Source organism: Ceratotherium simum, chromosome 10 (genome assembly GCF_057802395.1).
Source record: "Ceratotherium simum simum isolate JZ-2026a chromosome 10, ASM5780239v1, whole genome shotgun sequence".
Lineage (NCBI taxonomy): Eukaryota > Metazoa > Chordata > Mammalia > Perissodactyla > Rhinocerotidae > Ceratotherium > Ceratotherium simum.
In genome coordinates this window covers 74,810,517-74,833,384 of record NC_141909.1, presented here as the reverse complement: position 1 = coordinate 74,833,384, position 22,868 = coordinate 74,810,517, and the positions used below count along the sequence as shown (strand labels likewise).

At 38.7% G+C, this 22,868-nt stretch overlaps 1 protein-coding gene across 3 annotated transcripts in view; it reads left to right on the top strand.

Annotated features, from left to right (window-relative positions):
• The window catches only part of MTUS2 (microtubule associated scaffold protein 2), a 578,912-nt gene that overhangs the window by 176,031 nt on the left and 380,013 nt on the right, over window positions 1–22,868 (top strand). The gene's annotated exons all lie outside the window — the stretch shown is intronic.

Below are 22,868 nucleotides of genomic sequence, written 5' to 3'. Positions count from 1 at the left end.
TCCAACACAACGTCATTTACAAAAACAGATGCTGGGCTGGATTTGGCCTGTGGGCTGTAGGTTGTCAGAGAGATCTTTCTACACTACAGCACTGACCGTAGCACACTTCATCTGTCCACAAATCTCGAACACCCCATATTTACTTACAGAATGACCCTGCCTCCTTGCCCAGCCTGTCCTCCCACTCTGCGGTGGCTGAGCAGTATCGTCTCCTGATGTTCTCTGCACTGCTTTGTTTTCCTCTCTCCATTCTTCTGCTCATGTGGTTTCTTCCAGGTTTTGTGTGTTATTTAATTATAGCAATAATACATACCTATTTTGGGTCAGTCTCAACCTATCAGTAGTGATGCTATTGGCTAGAAATGCCTGGGGGCACTCACCTGGGCCCGTACTACTTGTGGCAAGCACCCACAGACATTTCCCCTTTCGGAGCCATGTTGTGGTTGGACTGGCCCTTGTGGTTCTTATGATTATAAGATGTACCTCAGCAACAACCATCAGGGAACTTTGAAAAATCAAAGTTTATTACTCATAGGTCCTGGAGGGTACGTGGCACGCATGCCTGGGGCCGCGCAATGAGGTTGCAGGTAGAGAGAAAGAGAGCATGAACCTGGGGTTTTGCCTTTATTGGGGTTGAGGGTGGGGTGCCTAGGGTTTCGAGGTTCACTCTTTGTTGGTGAATTTAAAACATAAGCGTAGGAATTAAAGTGCAGATAGGGAAAAGCAAGAGGTCAGTCAGAGAGTCAGTTATCTAGGTCAACCAGAGCTTTCTAAAAAGGGGAACTTCACGGATGGGGCAGACTGGCGCTTTATCTAGTTGTGTAGCTGTCATGTGTTTATTTGAGATGGATGTCCTGAAGTGGTTGCCTTGGCAATCAAAAGCTTAATGTCAGGCGCTTACATTACAATTAAAAGAGCTAATTATCAGGTGATTACACTACAATAGTCATTGTAAAAAATTTTGAATATAGAAAAATATAAAGAAGAAAGTAATAGTTTAATATTACTTTGATTTTTATCACCCAACCAGAGTTAATATTATGGAGTTTTTTCTTCCATTGTGTTTTTTTTCCTAAGCATTTTTCAATAGTTGAAATAATAATCTAAATTTTGTTTTTTCTTACTAATATCATATTGTAGGCATTTCCTATGCTATCAAAATATTTCAGAAATATTTTAATGGCAGCATAATATTCTGTTTTGTTCATTCATTTATTCAACAAATTTGGGGTGCTTATGTGCCAAAAGTTGTAAATTGAGAACTACAGCAGTGAACAAAACAGAGTTCTGCCTTCATGCAGCTTACAGCGTAATGGGTGAAATGGACAAAAAAATAAGCACGGAAATAGATACTGTGAAATTAATTAAAGAAACCTCAACTAAATTGGAGTCGGGAAGGCCTGTAGGGGGAGCTCTCACACCCTGTCATACATCATCAGTTATTCCAAACAGGAAGAGATGTATGCTTGCATCTCTGACAGGAAGGTGTTTTCTACTTTACTACCTAGCAGGAGGAAGGAAGATTTCTCTCCCACTGGTAACAGCCCAGCCAATGAGAGAGTGTAGCAACTCAACCAATGAGAAGCCCCTACACTTTAGACTCCCAGTTTCCTCCATTGGACTCTTTGTTTATTACAGCCTCTTCCAACTACCCCTTTTCCTCTATAAAAGCAAGCCCCTTCCTTTGCCTATGGTATAACCTGTGTATCCCAAATTACAATTCTTTGGGTTGTTCTCAAATAAACTTGTCTTGAGGGAAAAACAACTGGCCAATTACTTTTTTAGTTGACAATACATAGTTATAAATTGTGATAAATGTTACAAAAGCAAGGAACATAGTGTTTTGAAAAATTAACCAGAAGAATTATATGGATGGGACAGAGGTGCTTCAGGGACATCCTCTTTGAGGAAATGGGAAGAGTGGATGGCTGTGGGAAATAATATCAGGATTTATTTAACCATTGTCCGATTACTGGCAGTTGGCTTCTGCTTTTTCTACATTATTATTTTTTTAAATTTTTTTGTTGAGGAACATTCGCCCTGAGCTAACATCTGTTCCCAGTCTTCTTTTTTTTTTTTGCCTTGAGGAAGATTCGCCCTGAGCTAACATCCATGCCAATCTGCCTCTATTTTGTATGTGGGTCACTGCCACAGCATGGCCACTGACAGACAAGTGGTGTAGGTCTGTGCCCGGGAAGCGAACCCAGGCCACCACAGTGGAGTACGCCAAGCTTAACTACTAGGCCGTGGGGCCAGCCCCTCTACATTATTTTAAATAATGTTGTAATTTGTATCTTTGTATATACTTATTTGTCTTCATTCATATTGTTTTATTAGGATAGATATTTGAAGTGTAATTATTGGATAAAAGCATATCCAAACATTTTTTTAAGGCCCACTAATTTTCTAGAAAACTTGTAACAATTACTTTCATATTAGTGTTTCTTGAAAGTGCTATCTTCTTGCCATACCCTTGTCAGCATTGAGTATTGCCATTATTATTATTATTATTGTTATTGCATTTCTCTTATTATTAGTGGAGGGGAACTTTTTTCATCTGTTTGCCATTATATTACTTTGTGAATTGTCCTTTACTCAGGTAATTATTGATGGTCTTAATGGTTAGTTTTTTTTTGACAATCACTTCAGTAAAAACATCAAATTAGTTTTTGATGGTTCCCGTGATATGTGTATATTATGATGAGTCTACCTGTTGTTATCAGAGCTGCTACAAGTCAATTATGTGATTGTTTCACTCATTCAGCAATTATTACTGAGGGACTGTCAGTAATGTTGCATGTCAGCACTGTTCTGGGTGTGGGGAAATGACAGCAGACAAAAATCCTTGCCTCATGGAGCTTAAATTCTAGAATTGGGGGAGCACACTTTTTTTTTTTTAAGTAAGTAAATAAATTACATGGTCTTTTGGAAGAATAAATAGTACTGAAGAAAAGGAAACATTAGCGAAGAGGAATATAGGTTTGGGACATGAAGGAGGGGGATTACAGTTTTAAATAGGGTGGTTGAAAAAGGCCTCCCTGAGAAGATGACTTTTAAACCAATCCCCAAAGGAAGTGAGGGAAGGATATTGGGGGTAGAGCATTCCAGGCAGAAGGAGGAGCCAGTGCAAAGGCCCTGAGGTGACAAGAAGGCCAGGGAGGCTGGAGCAGAGTGAGTGGAGGGGAGAGTAATAGGAGATGAGAATAGAGAGGTGATTGGCATTGCGGGTGGGGGAGTTGTGTAAGGTGTAAGAGCCATTGGAAGGATTTGACTCTTACTCTGAGAAAACCATTGGAGGGTTTGGAGCTGGGGCAGCGTGAGTGACTTTTGTGTAAACAGGATTTCTGAATCCCATGTTGAGAGTACACTTTGAGGGGACAGATACTGAAGCAGAACAGGCAGGAGGTGATGCAATGATCCGGGCAGTGATGAGAGACAGTGACAATGTAGAGGACAGGGGGGATCCTGACTGACTGGACATGGACTGTGAGAGAAAAAGAGCAATGGAAGGTGACTTCAGGGCTCTGGCCTGAGCAACTAGGAGTTGCCATTTAGAGAGGTATGGACAAGCGGGTTTAGCAGAGGAGGTAGAAGCTAATTTAGGACATGTTAAGGTTGAAATGCCTTTAGTTATCCTACAGGATAAAGCATTGGATCTAGGGGACTAGAGTTATGGGGACAGTACCTAGCTGGAGACATGAAAGTGTTAGTCATCAGCAGATGGATGGTGTTCAAAGCTATGACTCTCCCCTTCGCTGTGCTGCCATTGCTATCCAGCACCATTTCACCTTCACCTTCATCAGTAAGTTGTAAATTTGCTGTGAACTTGAATTATGTACTTTTGAAATAGCGTGATATAACAAATGTTAATAGTTTTACTGCATGCACAAAATTTGGAAAAACTTCAAATTCCTAAAAATAAACTTTGTTGGGATTCATCTTGCAATAGTCAAGGTTTGAATAATGCAAGGTCTTGAAGAATAGCACTTGCATAAAAATAACACTACCCAGTAGAGGCAGGCAGCTTGAGCTCCTTCTGAGGCCGGCTTATTTGTGTCACACATTTGTGATGAGGGTAACATTTTTCAGAGTTCAATTCGGCCCTCAGAAGTGCATCTATGAGGGACTCCTCCATCCCTACTCCTTCAGGACTCCAACTTTTTTTCTTGGGCTTCTGGGTATTTTAATTTAGAGAAAGATGTGTGTCCACATGGATGATTATAGGGGACCCAGCAAAGCCTCGTGACAATGGTGGGTGTCACTCCTGCAGGATACTGGAGATGTCAAATCCTTCTTAGCGCTGTTGAGAGATCACCTGGCATGGGCTCTGGGACGGACAGTGAGAAGTTCTTACTCCAGAGACTGAGGAGCTTTACAGGGCGATGACTCAGCTCCCTTTGGCTCCTGGGCACCAGAGCCTTGCCGGTGGCCCTTTGCTTGGCCTACTCGCTTGGCTCATCCCAGACAGCAGACCCTCTCCCTTCTTGAGCAACTTTGCTAGAGTCCCCAGGCTCTCAGGACCTTCTCTCGCAATATGCTCACTCATTCACTTCTTTTCTTTCTGCAGATATCCTTCCATTTTTCTTCATGTTTTCCTCAGAGATATTCTCTTTCTCCTCAAATACTATTTTCTTTTTATTTCACATGGTCCATTAAATGCAGAGCCAAACTCATTATCTACCAAAAAACTATTAATAGTTTCTCTTAACTTGAGAGCTAGAAGGGTTTAACTTTCAAACTCTCTCAGGAAATGAAGAGAAATATCTACATAATGTCCTTCTGGAGTGAAAGGGAAGAAAGAAAAACCAATCAGCTTGGATTCCATATTAAAGAAGTCTGAGTGCTCACCTCCTGCCAGGCCTTCCTGTTGACCACCTCTGTGAGGAGTTTCTCATTTTGTTCCTTCATTACAAGAAATCTTCCAGCAGGAGGGAGTGAGATTCACCCAGGACTAGAATTTAGAAAGCTACGGAGAGAAAGAAAAACTCATTCATTTGTTCAGTAATCACTTCTTGCACATTTCCATTGTGTTAGCCCAGATCTTAAAAGGAAACGTGGATAGATTTGGCTATATTAAAATTAATTCTCTGTGTTTTTAAGCAATCAGTAAAATCAGTAAAATCAGAAAAACATCAAGACTCCAGTAGATTGATGAAAAGGGCATCAACAATTAATTTAAAAATAAGAAAATAGAACTGATAAATAAATACAAGTCTAAAATGCCAAATCTGCAATTCTAAAATTCTAAAAGCTATGAAACCACAAGGTTTTTAAATAACTCATTTGATGACAATACCTTACCCACCAACATAAATATTTATATTTTTATTTATCTTGCTTTGTGTGACTATTCATGCATTTTGCTGCAGAAGTATTAATGAGGTTGAGGGGTTCTGTCGGAGTTATACAACACATGTTGTACCCACAGTGCATTAGGAACTATCGTTCTTTTTGTATTATAAGTGAAGGAAATGAAACTTAGTAACTCATCCTTAGTCATGTGGCTTGTAAGCCACAGTACAGAGAATTGACTCAAGACTCTTATCTCAACCCCCGCACTACACTACATCCTTTAATTGCCTATGTTAAATCTTACTCTAATGTAGTATCTTTATTTAATAAGGATAAGACCAACATTTGTGGATTTTCTATACCTTAGAATAGGGGTTGGCCAAACATGGTCCATGGGCTGGCCACCTGTTTTTGTAAATAAATTTTATTGGCACATAGCCATGTCCATTTGTTCACCTTTTGTCTATGGCTGCTTTCAGAGTTGAGTCATTGTAACAGAGACAGGATATTGCCCAGAAGCCCAAAACGTGTGCTATCTGGCCTTTTAAGAAAATACGTATTGACTCCTGCCTTTGTACATTGTCAGTTACCATTTAGTGTGGTACCATTTAGGATGAAAAAGTATATGACAGATTTTGAAACTTTTCAGCCGATGAAAGTCTAGGTCTGGGAGACAAAGTGAATTTAAATTTTATTAATGTATTTTATCAAAATGAATCTATTCACAAGGACATCCATTGGTTTTTCCTTCCTGGGGAATTTAGCTGACCCCACACGAGGCAACAGGGACTAGGGTGGAGTACTGCTGCCGGGGAGGCCCCAAGGAGGCACCACGGGTGTTGTGGGGACTATAAGCTTTAGCGAGTCTTGAGTTTATGCACCCCTGGAGAGCAGCAGGATCTAAGCTTTGTAGCCGTCAGTCTTACACCAAACATCAGCTGGATAGACTGACTCCTTTGGCTGAGATGCTTAGGAACGAATCTAATGAGGAACCGTTAAAGGAGTCTCCAGGCTATTCTCATATCTCTTTTCAAGACACCTAGTTTTCTTAAGATGGTGGTGTTAAGAAGTTTTGGCCACTTTCTTTTCTCAGAGGTCTCCCCGCAAACAACAGGAGAAGAGTGTTGACTTTGTCTTTAGCAAATCTAGAAATATTTGTGTATCAAAACCATAATGATGGAGGAGGGGCTGTCAAATGCAGAAAACACCTAAAGAGGATGCTTTCAGCTGTAGGTGGGGATTGGTCAGGGGAGCCCACAGAGCAGGTAGCTCACCCTGGGGAACCCATGCTTGCAGCAGTGGGGCAGAGTACATAGGCAGGAGTCAAGTGTCCGTGACCCTGTTGTTCACCACAGATCAGCAGGGAGGCAGGGCTGAATGAGAGCACAGACAGCTTTACAGTAATCAGTCTGCAAGGTCGGGTGTCAAGAGACTCTGAAATACAAGCAGCCCAACAGCCGCCAACCTCATTTGTCTGGAGAGAAATAGGTTAAAACAAGAGCCTGTGCTCACACACAACCTCAGGTCCTCACCATGGAGCAGAGAGAAGTCCTGCCAGCTTTGAATCAAGCTCCAGCCCCTCCGTGTGTGAACATCATGCAGATAGCTAGACAGGAAGAACTCGCCTTATGAGAAGATGAGTGAGAATCAAAAGCCCCCCTCCCCACGCCCCTTCCTCTTCTTACCACCACACATTTACTGGGCCCTGGCTGCAGGAGCCTGGGTCTCTGGGAAGCGCAAAAAGTATTTTCTTTCTCTGTTTGTCTCCCTTCCTCTTATTATCATTATACATTGTTGCCATTATACTTCTTATTCCTCTCATTACCATAAAATTTTATAGAACTAAGTGCCCAATTCCATTTGTTCTGGTTCAAGATGAAGTGCAGAGACTGGGTCTCTCCCTTAAGCACCCCCTGGGCCCCAGATGGGTCAGTTTTGACACAGTCATTTAAAGAAGCTCATTTCAGCTACCAAGAGAATAATAAGGCATTACTGTTTATACCTGCTTCTTACAAAGCAAGTGATCCAATTCCTAACCACTCTAAAAATCTACTCCCTTTTCTCCCCTAGTCTCTCATATCCTACAACTTTTCTGGAGCTTCTCTCTTTCTCCCCAATTCTCAAATATCTTCCATGAATACTCCCTGATGCCCACCCCATTCATTGCCATCAGGATCTTCTTGATTCCCCCTGCCCCATACCCCACCTCACCACCACTGGACCCAGAGTAACTGCCAGCCTTCCTTTCTGGTTCAACCCATGTCCTGGGTGCCCTCAGAGAAAGGCTGGGGAAGCTCTGGACTTCCCACCTTATTTCTTGAGACTCTTTGAGTTTATGCCCTGTTGTTTTTTTTGGACTCGCACTCATCTTCTCATAAGGTAAAGTCTTCCTATCTAGCTGTTTGCACAGGAAATATATTCCAGGCAGAAGAAACAGTACACACAAAGGCCCTGAGGTAGGCATGAGCTTGTCATGGTCAGAGAATAGGAATAAAGTCAGCATGGCTGGAGTGAGAGGTAAATAGTAGGAGAGAAAGTAGGGAGGTGGACGACGGCCAGATCATATAGGGCCTACTCACAAGGCAAGGTAGCACTGAAGATCACCGAGGTAATAGAACTCTCATAAAGGTCTATCATCAGGCCTGGGACCAGGCTTCCTTCAGAGCATCACCATGAGGCAGAGGTTAGGAGCAGGCCTTCTGGCCTGGAGGAGACCTAGTATCCTGCCCATTTCCCTGAGGAAAGAGAAGTTTCCTGGTAAGGAGTCCCTGGTAAGGAGTTTAGATTTTAATCCAAGTGTGATGGGGAGCCCATACAAGTTTTATATGTGATCTGATTTGTGTTTTACAAAGATCATCTTGGGTAGTCTGTGTAGAATAGAATAGAAGAGGTAAGAGTAGAAGTGGGAGACTAGTTAAAAGCTGGTGCATTTATACAGATGAGAGATACTGGTAGCTGGCAGGGTAAAGGGAGAAGAGGATGGAATTGTTGGAATATATTTTGGAGACAGAGCCAATAGGATTGGATGTTGAGGATGAACGAGTGGGAAAGAGAAGAGCCAATGAGGACTTCTAGAATTTTGGCTTGAGCACCCAGCTGGATGGTGATGTCATTTATTAAGATGGGTTGACTAGCCAGGGGGTAGGGGGAAGACTAAGCCTGGGGGGAAGTACAAAGAGTTCTGTTTTGGAAATTCTAGTGGGGCTGTCACAGAGGCAATTAGATATATGAGTCAAGGGCTCTAGGAAAGGTCAGGGCTGGAGATTGAAATTCGGGGTTCACCAGATGCTGCTAAAGTCAAGGGAGTGTAGCCAGAGAGCAGAAGACATCCCAGGATGAGCCTCTACATTCCAGCATTTGGAGCTCTAGGAAGGAAGACTTGGAAGCAGCAGCCAGTACACTGGGTAGAAATCCAGGAGGATATGGTGTCCTGAAAGCCAAGAGAAGGAAGTATGTCAAAGAAGCAAGGAGTGGTCAATAATTTTGAGTGCCACTAAGGAACTGGGTAGTTTGAGGACAGAGAATGGATCAGTGAATTTAGCAACATGGAAGTAACTGATTTTCTTTACAAGGGCAATTTAAATAGAGTAATGGGGACAAAAGCCTAATTAGGCAGATAGACAGAAGGAAGATGACACCTAAGTGTAGCCAACTCAAGTTAATGGAATGTAAGAGGCAAGTAGCAGAAATGCTAGATGAGACTTGCAGTTACTTCATGGTTTGGGGAATGAGAATGATTTTGTTATATTCGGGGTTTCCGAAAAATACGTGTGGTAATTTAGAATGACTACACCAATGTGCAGAATTTCCCTGAAAGCTGCCTCTCTGTTGAATGTGACCCAAACAGATGCAGCACCGTTAGCTGTACTCAAATGTGTTATGAGTCACAAAAAACCTATTACCTTTGTGGGAACTGACACTTTTATCTTATTGCTGCCAATATGCTAAATATTATCTGGACTCATTTTCCCAGGTCTATTTGTTCTGCTTTTAGAAAAGCAAACAGCTGGAAAAGGAAGGCCTAGATAAGTAAGGAAAATGAAAATGGTCCAGACAAAGGAACAAGCATCTGAATGGCTTACTGCCACAAAATTTCAGAAGGTAAACAAAAGTTAAGAAAGCTGTTGTCCCGAACGATGAAGGATGCCTATTAGGTGTGGGGGAAGGGTTATCGTGCTATGCCTTAGTGAAGGGAATGTCTTGTTTTAAGGCTGAGCTTCTATACAAGATTATTTTGACAACCGAGGTATAATGACGACAAAGATGATAGTTAATTGTAACTTCAGAGTGATTATTATATAGAACAATATTTTATTTAATCTGCAAACAAATTTATGAGATAGGTTGTTTTTTTCTTTTTCTGTTTCATAGATAAGGTAATTATTTTACAGACGAGGCGCAGGGTGATTAAGTAACATTCACAAGGTCACAGATCTAGTAATTCAGAGTAATAGTACCCGAATTGAGATCTGTGTTGTTAATGATTCATGTTATTAATCAGCAGAATGACAGAGCATTGCCATTCAGATGCAGCTGGAGGGCCCAGTTCATTCTTTCCTTGGGGAAATGGGCAGGATCCAGTTTGGGGAGGTTTGCATGTCAAGGTTAATATACTTTTACATACCTGTTATATACCTATCTAACCACAAGGATGACACAGAACCTTTCCGATCCTCAAAATTTCACTTTTGCCCCTTACCAGATAATCCTCCCTCCTACAGCCCTACTCCAGGCAAATATTGACCACTTTCTGTCATTGTAGATTATGTTTTCTAGATTTTGATATAAATGGAATCACATACTATGCACTCTTTTTGTATCTGGTGTCTGTCACTCAGCATGATGTTTTTGAGATCTGCTCATGATGTTGCCTGTATCTGTAGTTCATTCCTTTTATTGCTGAGTATTGTATGGATGGATGTACCACAATTTGATTATCCGTTCACCTAGTAATGGATATTTGGGTTGCTTTCAGTTTTTAGCTATAACAAATGAAGATACTATGAACATTCATATACAGATCTTTTTGTGGATATATGGTTTCATTTCTTTTGGGCAAATACCTAGAAGTGGAATTGCAGGGTTTTATGGTGTGTATGTTTAATTTTAAATTAAACTGCTGAACTATTTCCATAATGGTTTCCTATCTTACATTGTCATGAGGAGTTTGTGAGAGTTCTGGTTGCTTCATATCCTCACCAATATCTGGTATTGTTAGTCTTTTTTAATATTGGTATTCTAGTGGACGTGCAGTTATATAAAACTATAATTAATTTTTTTTTGCCGAGGAAGATTTGCCCTGTGTTAATAGTCTTCCTCTATTTTATATGTGGGTCATTGCCACAGCATGGCCACTGGTGAGTAGTATAGGTCCGCGCCCAGGAACCGAACCCAGGCTGCTGAAGCAGAGCGCGCCAACCTTAACCGCTAGGCCACGGGGCCGGCCCTAAAACTATAATTAGTATGAATTTGCATTTCAGTAATGATTAATGATGTCAAACATCTTTTTATGTGTTTATTTGCATTCATATATCTTTTTTGGTAAAGTGTCTGTTCAAATCCTTTGACCATTAAAAAAAATCTGAGTGTTTTTCTTCTTATTCAGTTGTAAAAGGTCTTTATATATTCTGAATACAAGTTATCTTTTAGATATATCTTTTGAAAATATTTTCTTCTGGTGTTTGTCATGACTTTTCATTTTCTTAACAGTGTCTTTCAAAATGTAGACTTTTAATTTTGATAAATTCCTTTTTATAAGATTTTTCTTTTATGGTTTATGATTTTTTTTTCCTATATAAGAACTTTTGACTAACCTAAGGTCTCAAAGACTTTTTTTCTGTATTTTATAGAAGTTCCATAGTTTTATTTCTTATGTTTAGGCCTATGATCCATTTTGAATTAATTTTTGTATGTGGTATGAGATATGGATTAAGGTTCATTTTTTGCATATGGATGTCCAATTGTTCCAATACCATTTCTTGATAATACTATCCTTTTTCCATTGAAAATTTGCTGACCATATAAATGTAAGTCTATTTCTGGACTCTACATTCTGTTGCATTGATCTACATGCCTCTGCTATGCCAGTACCACACTCGCTTGAATACTATAGGTTTGTAGTAAGTCTTGAAATCAGGTAGTATAAATCTCACAACTTGTTATTCTTTTTCAAAATTGTTTGACTATTCTAGATCATCTCAATTTCCATACATGTTTTAGAATCAGCTTTTCAATTTCTAAATATGTGCTTGCTGTGATTTTGATTGAGATTGTGTTAGATCTACAGATTAATTTGAGAAGAATTGAGATTTTAACAACATTAAGATTTCCAATCCATGAATGTGGTATATCTCTCAATTTATTTGAGCCTTCTTTAATTTCTCTCAGCAGGATTTTCTAGTTTGATGTAGAGATTCTGTACATTAAAAAATTCATAGCAGTATTAATTACAATAGCCAAGAAATGGAAGCAACCCAACTGTCAATTGATGTATGAACGGATAAACAAAATGTGGTATATACTTACAGTAAAATATTATTCATCCTTAAAAAGTAAGGATTTTTTTTTTTTTTTTTTTTTTTTCCGCTGAGAAAGATTCACCCTGAGCCAACATCCGTTGCTGGTCTTCCTCTTTTTGCTTGAGGCAGATTCACCCTGAGCTAACATCTGTGCCAACCTTCCTCTATTTTGTATGTGGGTCACTGCCCCAGATTGGCTGCCGACAAGTGGTGTAGGTCTCCGCCCGGGAACCGAACCCGGACCGCCAAAGTGGAGCATGCCGAACTTAACCACTGGGCCACGATGCCAGGCCTGGGAAGGAATTTTTGACCCATACAACAACACGGATGAATCTTGAAGACATAATGCTAAATGAAATAAACCAATCACACACAAAAAATACTATATGATTGCACTATATAAGGTATCTAGAATAGTCAATTTCATAGAAACAGAAAGTAGAATGGTAGTTGCCGGAGGCTGGGAAGAAGGGGGATATCAGGAGTTGTTTAATGGGTATAGAGTTTCAGTTTTGCAAGGTGAAAAAGTTCTGGAAATTGGTTCCTCAATAATGTGAATATGCTTAACGTTATAAACTGTACACTTAAAAATGGTTAAGATAGTAAATTTTATGTCATGTGTATTTTACCACAATTAAAAATTCCCTATGTATTTTACAGTGTTTTATGCTGTTGCCAATTTTTTTTTAAATTTCGATTTCCAGCTATGTATTTGGGATATTTATTTTTTTTATCATTCACTTAAAAAGATGACTTCTTTAACTTATAGGTTATTTAATTTGTGTTGCTAATTCCTCCAAATTTGGGATTTTTCAGATACCCTTTATTGATTTTTGGTTTAATTCCATTGTGGTCAAGGAACATCCTTTGTTTGACTTGAGTCCTTATAACCTCATTAAGGCTTATTTGATGACTGAAAATATGTTTATGTTTGATGTATTGTTCTATAAATGTTAGTTAGGGCTAGTTGGTTGATAGTGTTCTTCAAGTCGTCTGTATTTTTACTATACTTTTTATTTGTTTTATCAGTTACTTAGAGAGGAATGGTGAAATCAGTAAATGTGATTGTGGATTTTAAAAATTCTCCTTTCAGTTATTCCAATTTTTGCTTCATATTTTGAAGCTCTGTTATTATGTGTATAAACTCATTTAGGATTTTGATGTCTTTTTATTTGAATTCACCCCTTTTCCTTGTGAAATATACATCTTTATTCCTGATAATATTCCTTGTTCTGAAGTCTGTTTCGTCTGATATCAGTGTAGCTATTCTAGCTTTCTTTTGATTAGTATTTACCTGATAAATATTTTCCCATTATGATACTTTTAATATATTTATATTTTTATATTTAAAATGGGCTTTTAAAAATCCAGTTTGCTAATCTCTGCTTTTTAATTGGAGTCTTGAGAGCATTTACATTTAATGAAATTATCAATATGGTTGGGTTTAAATATACCATCTTCTTATTTATTTTCAGTTTGAACCATCTCTTCTTTATTTTTTTCTTCTTTTACTGCCTTCATTTGGATTGACTATTCTTTAGATTCCATTTTATCTCCAATGTTGGCTTGTTAGATATAGTTCTGTGGTTTATTTTCTTTTGGTGAATGCTCTAAGGCATTGGTTGATGTACTGTGCTTGGTGGGTTAAATCAGACCTGTTACCTGTTTCCATAAATAAAGTTTATTGGAGCACAATCATGCTTTTTTATTTATGTATGGTCTGTGGCTGCTTTCACACTAAAATGACAGATTTTAGTGGTTGCAACATAGATGTTATGGCTCAAAAAGCCTAAAATATTTACTGTCTTCCTTTTACAGAAAAAGTTTGTCAATCCATGTTCTAGGAGTTTGATATACATCTTTAACTTATCACAGTCTACCCTTAAATAGTATTATGACGTTTCATGTATAGTATAAGAATCTCTGTACAGTGTACTTCCATTCCCTCCTCTTGTTCTTTGTGATGTTATTTTTATATATTTCTACATTTATTATAAATCCCAAAATATGTTGTTAATTAATTTTCTTTAAACAGTTGATTATCTTTTACAAAGATTTCAAAATGTGAAAAAATATTGTATATTTTTATCTACATATTTTACTATTTCCATTGTCTTCATTCCTTTGTTTCCTCCATATTTCTGTTTGGTATCATTTTTAATCTGCCTTAAGAGCTTCCTTTAATGTTTCTTGTTGTACAGGCTTTTAGTGATGAATTTTTTCATTATTTGTAAGATTATAGAAGTCTTTCATCTTTATTTTTATTTTTTTATCCTTTTTTTGATATATATTTTCACGGAGTATGGAAATCTAGATTGACAGTTTTTTCTTTCCACACTTTGAAGATTTTGTTCCATTGTCTTTTGCTTGCATAGTTTCAGACAAGAAGTCTGCTCTATGTCTTTGTCTCTAGCTTTTTTTCTTTATCACTGGTTTTCCTAAGTTTGATTATCATGTGCCATGGGTTGATTTTCTTTTGGCTTATTCTGTTTGGTGTTTATAGAGTTTCTTTGATAATGTGGATTTATAGTATCATCAAAGGTGGAAATTTTTGCCATTATTTCTTCAAATACTTTTTCTGTCTTTATACATTCATGTGTATGTATATATAATAATGTATACATGTAAAAATAAATTTAAAATCAAGACAAATAAGTATTATAAATATAAAGTATATATGCATATATATGTCTGTGTATATGTATGTATATGTTAGCTTGATAAGTCACTGAGGCTCTGTTAATTTATTTTCAATCTTTTTTCTCTCTGTGCTTCATTTTTGATAGTTTCTGTTGCTTGCCTTCAAGTTCACTGATCTTTTCTTCTGTAGTGTCTGCCTCTAATTTCATCCAGTCCATTTTTTCATTTTAGATGGTATATATTTTCTCTCTTGACATTCCATTTAGGTCCTTTATATGTATTTTACTTCTCTCCTCATCACGTTCAGGTTTATATCTACCTCTTTGCTCATGTGCAGTGTATTTATAATAACTTTCAACATTCTTTTCTGTTCTCCCGTCATCTGTGTCATTTTTTAGTCTGTTTCTATTGACGAGTTTTTTTTTTGTTTTATGGGTAACGTATCCTGTTTCTTCTTATTTCTAGTAATTTTGATTGGATACTGGACATTGTGGACTCTACGTCTTTTGATGCTGCATTTTGTTCTATTTCCTTAAATAATTTTGAACTTTTTATGGCAGGTAGTTTAGTTAGTTATTGATTAGTTTAATCCTTTTAAGTCTTGTTTTAAGTTCTTTTAGGTGGCTATAGAGTAACCTTTATTCTAGAGCTCATTTCTGGAGTCTCTGTTGAGTACTCATGTGTTCCACAAGGTCTGTTGACTCTCATTGTAGGGAAGTGGAACAATGTCCAGCCTGTGTACATCCTGGGAATTGTTTTTATTATAGCTGCCTAGTAATTTTTCTTTCCTCAGAAGTTGTTCTCAGTCAGTCTTGTGGGGTTTTTACTTTATGCGTGCACAGATTGGTATTCATCCAGAAGCTCAATGGGGACTCTAATGGATACTTCTGGAACAATTTGTCTGCATATCTTCCTCTTCTTTGGCTCATATGTTCTCGCTGCCTTGGACTCTCCAAACTTTGATCTCTGTGTCTTCAACTCACCGTGATGGACAGACTCTCTTCAAGTTCCTCCTTCCTGTGCTATGGCATGGAAAGTGCCTCTAGGCAGTGAGATTGGGCAATGATAGAGCACCTTATTTCTTTTCCTTCTCTAAGGGATCACATTCCTGTGCTGGCTCTTGTACAATTTCTGAAAATGTTAGTTTCATACATTTTGTTTTGTTTTCTAATTGTTTATGGCAATTTCCAGGTCAATTAAATCTTCATGGGTGGAATTTTTTTTTTACATATTTATCAAAGATTGTTAACATCAGATGGTGTTTGTTGTAGCTAGTAAAAACCTTCTTTCTCTTTTGTGTTTACTCTTTTAGTTCCAGGCTATTTATGTAGAAGTTGTTTTAGAGATTTTTTGTTATTATTTTAAGAATAGTTTAAAAATACTGTTGTATTTTGTGTTTAACTGGTATCACACTCAACAGGTCAGGATTCTCTGTTGCTCTTACTTTGACTATTCTTATATCTTTATTTTACATGGTCACTCAAGGCTCTGAATACCATCACACTGGGAAGTGAGAGCTGGAGATAGGAACAGCCCTTAATGCTGCACCCTGTCATTTAGCATTTATACATTTCCAACCTCAAGTAATTTCCCTTACTCTGAATTCTAAGATCTGGTTTGATATGTGAATTGCATAGACTGCATTTTTTCAATTCTCAGGTAAGAAAACTCTTAGGTCTCTAACAGGCAAGTAAGCCTGTGACTTAGACTTTGGGAAGAATTCCTGATTTTTCTCTCCCTGTGTTGGCTCTGTGGGTACCATTAGGTGCATCATGGCTTTAAAGGGGCCCAAAAGAACTGGATATGAAATAAATACGTGCTACCCCACAAAGCAGGTTGTCCCAGAGTTTCTATGTCATAAATTAATGCGATTTCCTAAGACCTTAATTCTTACAGATATTGATGTTACTATGTCTGCTGAAGAATAAATGAACCTAAGCACTTCCTTACATTTTACATTATTTCTGTGTTTTTGTATACAGTGTTTTTTGACTCCACAGTCATGCGTAAAACTATGCAGTTTTACTGTCATCAGGCCTGGGTATGAAACTCAAAGTGCTGTTTAAGTGCTCAAAGGCTGTTACCTCCCTTTAGGTAGACATAAAATCTGTATTAGTGAAACCTAAGATTGTGTATAAAAACAATTTGTTGCTAGATCCCTCACTTCTAAGGAGTAAAACGGTAGTACTTTTATGTACTGCCTCTTTAGTAGATCTATATGTTTTATGTTCTTTCTTCAGAAAAACTTCTCTCATGGCCTAAAACATTATGTAAAAATGTTAACCTATAACGTGTACAGCACATCAGGATGTAATTTGTGCTCATGAGAATAAATATATACCCAGTATTGCTGAAAGCATGACGTTTTTGTGTCAGCCAATGCAACCTGAAAGAACTATATTTTTTGTTAGGAGTAGTGAAAGTGTCAGAATAGAAGTTTTTTAAAGCCTATATGAGAATACTCCATTCTATAAATAACCAGAGAAGTTCAATCAGATGAGAAGTTGGGATAATTTTTCTCAACTTACATTCAGTTTTGTTATGAATTCTGTGTATTAAAATAAATTTTATTTGAGAGTTTAACATACTGTGTAAACTTTTCTCTTTGGTAATTTTTTTTTAAAAGGCAGAGTGCATCCTACCTAATTTTAAAATGTAGGCAATTAAGTTAATGTAACATTTTGAAGAGCAAGTAAACTTGATTGGAACAATTGACAACACAAGCACAGTTAATATTATTTTGTTGAAAAGTCTGAATGGTCATGATAATGTCAGAAATTTAGCAAAAATGTAAGCAAATGCTTGATATTTCTAAAATAAGAATTCTAAGGTGACAGCATTATTTTTCCTTTATGATTTTTATCTTTTCAGTGCCAAAGCATATAATAATTCTGAATCTTTTGATTTGTATTAGAAGACTAGTTCCGATTTTTAATGTATTTAGTGTCTGCGAAGGATATTGGTATGAAATCCTTTGGATACCCTCAGATAGCAGCAGGACCTTCACCTCTTCCCATTCCTGCAGAGCTCAGTGATAGAAAGAATGAGGGCTGGTGAAGCGTTCATTCATTCAGGAAACATTTTCCAGCACTGGCTCGGTGCAAAGCACTGTGATGTGTTGAGGGAAGGTGTTATTAGAGGGGGAAGAATGTTAGGGGGCAGCTTATCCTGTATTGACAAGTAGAGGGGTGACATGGGAGCTGGGCCTGGAAGAATTCATGGGGTGGACAGAGTGAAACAGTGAGGTCCATGCAGGAAGAACATGGCAGAGGCATGGAAGTTTGTGGCTTCTTTAGGAAAGAGGGACCAATTCTGTGGGTGTCACTGGAACCAAAGCTAGATGAGTAGCTTGGGGCCAGATTGTGAAGGGCTTTCAGTGCTAGGCTAAGTTTGGAGGGTTGTTTTTTTTAGGGGGGGTGGATGGGACAGGGAATTAGAAACCTTTAGATTTTTAAATAGAGAATTAACATAATATTACATTTTGAAGAGATTGTTATGAGCAGCAGTATGGATAGATAATGGTTGGGAGAGGCCAGGGAGGCTAGTGAGGAAACCACTATTGTAATGTAAGTATGAGATAACATTTTTTATACTTTTTTGTATATTCCAGATTTTTATAATGGTGTATGTTGCTTTTGTGATCGTGATAATTTTCTAGTTGATGGTCTATACTATAGAATTCAGGTAGAGCAATAGGGAGGCTGTGTAGACTACTGGTCAGTCCTTGTCTGAGTCAGACAGACCCAGGTTCTCAATTTATTAGTTACTCACTCCACACCTCTCTGAGCCTTGATTTCTTTGTCTCTAAAATGAGAATAATAACAGAACCTAAAGCAATAGATTGTTCAGAGGATTGAATGGAAGCTCTTAGTTTAGTGCCTGACATTCAAAACGTAATCAACAAATCAAAACACCTCACCCGGCCTCCAAGGCCTCTAAGGCCAGGTCTCTTTCTGCCTCCTCCCTCGAACCTGTTTGCATCCCTTTCTTTCTTCTCACTAGACATCACCACAGTGGCCTCCGTTCAGTTTCTCAGGCATGCCAACCTCTTTCTGACCTAAGCGCCTTTGTTCTCACTGTGCCTTCTAGGACATATTTTCTCCAACACTCTCCAAGACTGGATCTGTCTCCTCCTGTAGGTTTCAACATAAATGTCACCGACCCAGAAAGAAAGGCTACCCCAATCACCCTCTCTACAGTGACCCTTTCCCAACCAGATACTTTCTAACATTATCCTGTTTGTTTCCTTCACTGTCTATCTTAGCATCTGCAATTATCTTATTTTGCTTTTACGTATTTATTATATCTCACCCCACTGCAATGTATAGTCTATGAGAACAGCAGAATTTATAACACCAATATCTATTGAATAAATGTTAATAATAGCGGCAACAGAAGTAGTAGTTGTTGTTTCATCATTTCGGAAAGTTGATAAGGTCTTGAGATGTTTTGGAGCAGAGGTGGGCAAATTAAGGGTCAGTTAGTAAATATTTTAAGCTTTGTGGGCCAAACAGTCTCTGTTAAAACTACTCAAGTCTGCCATTGTAATGCAAAAGCAGCCACAGACAATATGTAAATGAATGAGCATGGCTGTGTTCCAATGAAGCTCTTTTTGTAAAAACAAATGGCTAGCCTGTGGGCTGTAGTTTCCTGACCTACCACTGATTTAGAGAATCACTAGTCTTTGAGATGGTCAGATCCATTCCTTTATTTCTTTTTTCAGTATGTTATTCATTCAGCTATTCAACAAAGATTTTCTGAAGACCTATTATGGTCCAGGTGCTGGTCTGTGTGTTCAGGATACACAGATTAAACCTATAGTCCATGACTTTGTGGAGATGTAGAGAGATAAGTCACTGATTGCAATAGGAAGAGAGAAGTACTTGATAGAGACCTGTGCAGAATGCACAGCTCAGCTCAGGCAGATGGGGGCGCTGGAGAAATTTTCTAAATGAAGTGAGTTGAGCTGAATTTTGAAGGATAAATAGGAGTTTAGCAGGCTGACAAGGGGTTAAGAAATGATGAATAAATGAAAAGCAATAAGTAAAGTTAAAATATTGAGGTATATGAGGAAGCCATTTGGTTTAAAACTAATTCAGCCTGACCTTGTTTTTCAGAAAGGCCTGATGTGGCCTTTCAAGCATGCATTGCACATCTGCTTTAAACATTTACGATATCCCAAAGCAAAGAATGATGCCTTAAAGATAGGGATGTATGCCTCCCCCCATATCAGCATTTCTTTAAGGATAAGCACTTCTTCCCCAAAACTAGGGGTCAAACTGACCTACTGTGTATGTCTTGTGACCACTGACCTGCTGTGCTAGCAAAACATATTGTGATTATAGTAAAAAAAGATATTTCTATCATATTTGATGGATGTTCCTTGTTCCAAGATGGTATATAACCATGCTGTACACCTTGCTTCTTCCGAGAGCTTCCTTTTTTGGTGAAGGAGTTCTCTTGGGCTACATGGTCTTCAGATAAGCTCATATAATAAACTCACTCCAATTTTGATTTATAGATTGATTATTGATTACTTGCATTGACAGGTAGAATATATACCTCGCAGAGAGGGAGGTCATCAGTTTGAATGGTTCGGATCCTTTATAGAGATCAGTTACTCAGTAGGGAGCACTGAGGGATGTTCTGTAGGATCGGGGGTGGTGATGGGCAGTTTAGTTATTTGATATGTGCAGAATTTGTGGTTCCTAGGAGACATTTAGTTAGAAATTTCCAAAAGGTAGAAATTGGAGCTGGAGAGGAGTCTGACCAAATATAAATGTGGAGGGTCCTTCCCCCCTAGAGAGGAGTTGAAGCCATGAGAATGGATGAGCAGATTCAGGGAGAGAGAAGGAGGGTAGAGTAAGGAAACAGTCAAGAAGGGAACTTTATACCCACATTTAAGGAGTAACTGAAGAAAGTAAGCCTATAAGAGACAGAACACTGTAGGGTGGGTGGGTAGGAGGCACGAGGAAAATGTAGTGTTTGAATCTAAGAAAGAGGGAGTTTCCAAAGTAGAAAATGGTCAAGACTGTCGCACAGAAGAAAGAACAAGTAAAAATGCAAACAGGCTGTTGGGATTGGAAATTAGGAAGCAGTTGGTGACCTAGTTTTGAATGAGCAATTTTAGTAAAATGTGGGAGTGGAAGTCACTTATTAGTAGGTTGAGAAGTGAATGAAAAGTGAGGAAGTGGAAATAATGAGAATAGACTGCTGTTTCTAAAAATGTCCTGCTGGAGAAAGGAGCCATGGGTGCAAGCGGGAGGGGGAAGCAGGGTTGAGTTTTGTTTTGTGTTTTAGAGTGTGGCGGGAGAGATTGGAACTAGTTTGAAATGTGAGAGAGCAGCCTGTGGAGAGAACTTGAAGGGCGTGGTGGGTAACTGTTAGAACAAGATCCCCAAGAGGCTAGTAAATAATGAAATCAAGATCACATAGAGAAGGGTGAACCTTGGAGTGGAAGTGGAACATTGATTCTTCTAAGACAGAAGAGGAAAGGAATAGATGAAAAGCAGAGTGGGTGAAGTGGTGATTCCTATGTTAACAATGAGAACAGTTTATTGACATTACCTAAGTGCCACTTCACTATTTTTATCACTGTTTTACTTAATTTCATGAGAACTATAGCATCTACCAAGGAAGATTTAAATCAGATGAGAAAACATCCTCATAAGACAAACTGGTGAATTACTGAGATGGTACAAGGGAACATGGCCTAATTACAGTTCCTTTGGTGTCTTAATGGCACTAGATGACCATGGGACTTATCTTGGAGGCTGCAGAGGAGCCATTCAATTTGTTCTGGTGTTTGTCTTAATATATGTCTCAACACTACCCGTTTCTACATACTATTGAAAGGGACATTGACAATGACTATTTTCATTGTGCATTCAGCAGACAAGCTCTCTTATCTTGGACTTACTTTCATTGCAATTGAGCATGCCTAATAACACCCTGAAGAAATTTATTAAAAATGCAAGTTTCCTTGGCCCAGACTGAGAAAGTCAACTTCAGTGGCCCTGGGGTGGAGCACAGGCATAACAACTATTCTTCTATTTGGACAAACTTTGTATATTTAATAAGTATTTGTTGAGCAGCTACAGTGTGTCAAGTTGTTTTAGGCACTGAGGATACAACCATGAACAAGCTAGAAGAGATCTCACAGGCGATTACAATACAATGTGATAGAATGCTGTGATGGGAAAATCTTCTGAGCTCAGTAGAACATAGGAGGGGGGCTCACCCTGAGTTGGAGTCCAGGAAAATTTCTCAGATGTAGTATGGTATGAAGGGGCAAAGGATTTGAGGTGTGGGGTGAGGGATGAAGAAATGGTGGGAGTGAAAGAAAGGGTATTCCAGGCAGAGGGAATGGTCCATGTGAAGACTTGTGTGACTGGAATGTCAAGTGTCAGGGAGGGATGAGAAAAAAGGCGATTGTGATGACACAGCAAACTGTGTGAAGTTCATTTGCCTTTTATCCTAAGAGCAAGATAGTGCCATTAAAGGTTGTTAATTAAGGGACTGATTTTTAAAACTATCAGTTGGACTGAAGTTTGGAGAATGGATTGAGGGACAGGAATGGGCTGGAGTGGGCTAAGAAGGGTTGGAGACCAAGACCCTTTAGGAGGCTATTGCAGTATACCAGAAATGATAGCTCATCCGAGGTTGGGGGTGGGAGTGGGGCAGTGGAGAGAAGTAGTTGGGTTTTAGGAGGTGGCTTTGACTAACTTCCTGTCCCTGTGAGTCAAGTTCACATCAGAATAGACTGGAAGGGAAAATAATTCAAGAATAAAAAGCAGGAATGAGTAATGCCATCCTTCACTCAGCTCTACAGGCAAAAATCCTGTAATTCTAATGGGACTCAGCTGAAGAGTATGGCCCTTGTGATTAGCTGATCCAACTGTTTGCTATTTAAAATGATGGTAAAGATGAGGGTGAATAATCTGGACTGTTTTGTCCTGCTATCTTTGACCTTGGTTGACGTGGAATCTCAAGACTTCTGCCTGATTTATCATTGTATATGAACACCCAGCACAAAGCTTGCCTCCCTGGATTTTACATAGTTTGGAAAGGGGCTGTAGCCTTATCTGTATACATTCTTCTCCTTCCTTAACCCAAAACCATATAAAAACATGACTTCAAAGCACAGGTTCAGAGTGGAGAGTGTTGAGTGGTTTGGATAGGTAGAGTCTCAAACTGGAGTGAGGGATGGAATCATGCAATAAATATTAACTGGATACCCACTGTGTCCTGGGCTTTCAATTTCAGGATGCCTTTTTCTGTTTCTCCTGGTGCCTCCCTCTGGGGCTTATGATCCTGCAGCTTGTGTTTGCCTTCTTGACTAGATGTTCTTCTGGGATGGATTCACGTGTTCCGTCTCTTTGGATTCTTTGTTTTGTTGCGGTACATCCTCACTAATTT